Here is a 3,801-nt window from a genome sequence, read left to right as displayed (position 1 = left end):
AATGGACGATGAGCATTTCAAGGGCCCATTCGGCCCCCTCACAACGCTTTTATTGGTCGGGTTATTTATCTCTTTGATGCAATTGGCTGGCGTAGATTCCTATGGATGCCACGGGCTAGTAAATCACGGTGGGTTGGGTTGGCGGAGTGATTAAAAGAACGTTGGTTCAACAATGACACCAAGCAGTCCGTCTGCATTCAGAGCAGGAACATCAGGGAGAGGCTACGGGAAGCCTGGGGGGGGTCTGCAGCTCCCGGGAACACGGACCAGGGAGATTAAAAGCAGTTCCACACAAATGCAAATGATTGTGGAAATTAGGGATGCACCGAATATTCGGCCACCGAAAATTANAGGGTTTTTGGCAAAATTGACATAATTATAAATGAATTAAGACTGTTGAACCACACACACACACACACACACACACACACACACACACACACACACACACACTGCGGGGCTGAGGAAGCAGTGGGTTCAGTGTGTGTGTGTGTGTGTGTGTGTGTGTGTGTGTGTGTGTGTGTGTGTGGTTCAACAGTCTTAATTCATTTATAATTATGTCAATTTTGCCAAAAACCCTTATTTGAGACATCAATTTCTCATACAGTCTTATCCCACAGCTCCTACGTTATTTGTCTTTTCTTGCCATACATACAGTGAAGTGTCAAGTGTTCATCATTTAGGTTGATAACATAATACAAATGAATTGAAAGTACATTTAGATTCGTAACTGGACAGAAAACCGTCTAGAATCAAGTGCTGTTATAGTAAATCCAAGATATCTGATTAACAGGAAATATGTGTTACTCCTGTCTGACGGGATCTGGCCTGGAAATTAGTGATTGATAAAAAAAAAGGGAAGAAAATGTTCATTTAAACCTCAGCCAGACATTAGTAGACTCAGAAGGTAATAATGAAGGTCCGTCATTAAAGCAGTGTGCCGACATTTTGGATGAATTATTAGGGCGTTATCAAGAATTTGATAAAAGACAGAAAACTAATTTAAAAAGGGAAATAAAATCGTTGTGATTTTAGTGAGAACAAGTGAAACAGAGAAACCTCACATCCTAGAAGTTGTGCTCCTCTGCCTAAAGATTTGAATGTTATTCAGACATCTTCTCAGTTTTGTATTATAGTGTCTGTTTTTTTTAAGAGCGATACTTCCACTGCTAATTTCAATCAAACTCAAATAAGCCATGGTGTATTTGTTTTCATATTTGTAAGTGAAGGAAGCGGACAATATTTTTCATTTTGTCACAATGTTGTTGTCCTATCATTATTGTTGAGGTTTGCATAATTTAGTTGCATCGTCTAGTTGTAGAGTTGTTAAAAATGTCACTATGATTATCTGTGTTTGTCTTCCATGTGATGGATTTAAGGATAGAGCAGCTCGATGAAGGCCTTCTCCTGTTCGGTCAGGTTTTCTGTCCTCTCTTTGCTCCCTCTGTCCCTTCATTTCCCTCCTCCACCTTGTTTTGATTGTGCTTTTAATACTCTCTATGTTTGCCCTCTTTTTTCATTTCCCTCACAACATGAGCCACGTATTTATTTGATCTCAAATATGGGTCTGGAGACCACTTTTCTGTTTGTGTCTACATGTGAGATTGCCTGCGACTGTGAGTGTGTGGGTCATCTTTATTTTCTTTTTCTGAAAGAATATTGTGATGTTTTGAAGCTAAAGGATGTCTTTTTTATAGTACATATATAAATACCTGTACAGGAAAGTACAAAGAGGGTTTGGTTAGAAGAATTATGATCTGAAGCACTTGTCCAACAGCAGTAATAACATTTATCATGGCTTGTCTGCGTTTAGGCTTAAAGTGGTGGTCATCATTCATGCACGCATTATCAGCAGTGTGGAGGGGAAGAGTACACAGGAGACTACTACTGTAAAGATGATAATGTTGATTCTTTTTTTTTAACTTTGAAGTGTAAAATAACTTTTTGACTCTCACTATATTTAATTAAAGTTCTTTCTTCTCTGTGAAAAAGTGTTTCTTTATTACTTTGTTGCTTATTGCTGTCACTCAAACTGAAGTATAATCCAGAGAGCCACACATTCAAGAAGAAGAAGTGAGAATGCAGTTAAAGGAGCCCTGTTATGCTAATTGTCAGGCTCATATTAGTACAGTGCCTCTACTGTAACATGTTTTAATGTTCAAAAAGGTATTTTTATTTGTTCTCATACTGCCTGTGCTGCAGCACTTCACTGCTCTGATTGGTTAGCTGGCCATCTCTGTTGTGATTGGTCAACCACTTAGGGATGTCCAGCCCCTTAGCGAATCACGGACAATGCGTTGGAGCGCTAGTAATAGAGGCATGTGTAACATAGTGATGTCACTATGTTATGGAAGCAAACAAACTAGTCCAATCGAAGCGTTTCAGGCAGGGCGTGCACTTTGGGATTTTTGCCTTTGCACACCATTCACATGCACAAAGACCTATATAACAAACTACAGGAAAGAGAACCCCCCCCCCCCCAAAAGCATAATAGGGCCCATTTAAGGGAATTAAGATGCACCAATGCAATTATCAGGGAGAGCTTCCTGGCCTCACTCTGCTTGGAGTCAGCCAGTCTTCCTCTAGGAGCTTTGTATTTAGTTTGCTTCCCTTCACTTACAATACACTTGTTTTAGATGACATATCCTACAGCTTGATTGGGACACTTAATCCATTAGAAAGCCAAAGAATGTTTCTATTTGAGACACTTGTCTGAGGATGACAGAGTCGTGTTTAATGTTGAATGAAGTGAGTAAATAAAAAGCGAGGGTCTTAATGATTTATTGTGTATCACTAAACATTATATTCATTACTTCGGTGCTAGAAATCAAACATGAAGGACAACTGAAAAACATGTGAATTTGGTGCCTTTCATGCAGGGAACAGATGTTTGGCAGAGTTTGCTGATTCATGAAACATCACTCAATACCAGCTGAAAATGGCAGATTTGAATTCAGGGACAGAAATAAGTGCAAGGTGAAGCGATTTCTCAATGTATCTCATGCAGTGCAACTGATACATGAACAAATCAACAAGCATGTGTTTTGTTTGCCTTCTGTTTGACAACAAAACATTTGACCCACAATGATTAAGGTAACATTTGTACCTGAACCACAGTAGCCTATGTGTTGGAAGATGGCAAGTTCTTTTTAATAATTGTTTCCATAATACAAAGTTTATTACCTAAAGACAATACTTAGCTCAAGTATTACATAAGTTATGTGGGATTCAAATGTGAAATTAAATATTTGATCAAAAGATGTTTACTGCTTCACTGTTCAACTGTTAAGCTCAATTCCGATAATTATCACTCAACCAGAGCAGCTGTTCTGGGTCGAACTGTTACACAATCTGTTGTAAAACTCAAACCAAGGAGGGTATATTTGTTTAATCATTTAAATCGTTTTTCTCTTTATTTATTATCCATTCTACTGTCACATCAAGCTGCTTCAGTTTCCAGCAGCTCTGATGTTGAGCAAGGCTAACTGCACTGCCAACAATGTGTTCATACGCTGTGTGTGTGTGTGTGTGTGTGTGTGTGCGTGTGTGTGTGTGTGTGTGTGTGTGTGTGTGTGTGTGTGTGTGTGTGTGTGTGTGTGTGTGTGTGTGTGTGTGTTCATAAACAATGCAAATTCTCTAGTGGGACCAGTTTCTGTAATGAGACAGATGGGCTTTGCCTGGAGTTAGCTATCAGCCCAACCACAGGCTGTGTGTGTGTGTCTGTGTGTGTGTGTGTGTGTGTGTGTGTGTGTGTGTGTGTGTGTGTGTGTGTGTGTGTGTGTGTGTGTGTGTGTGTGTGTG

Source organism: Notothenia coriiceps, unplaced genomic scaffold (genome assembly GCF_000735185.1).
Source record: "Notothenia coriiceps isolate Sejong01 unplaced genomic scaffold, NC01 NC01_scaffold00017855, whole genome shotgun sequence".
NCBI lineage: Eukaryota > Metazoa > Chordata > Actinopteri > Perciformes > Nototheniidae > Notothenia > Notothenia coriiceps.
This window is presented reverse-complemented; position numbering follows the sequence as displayed.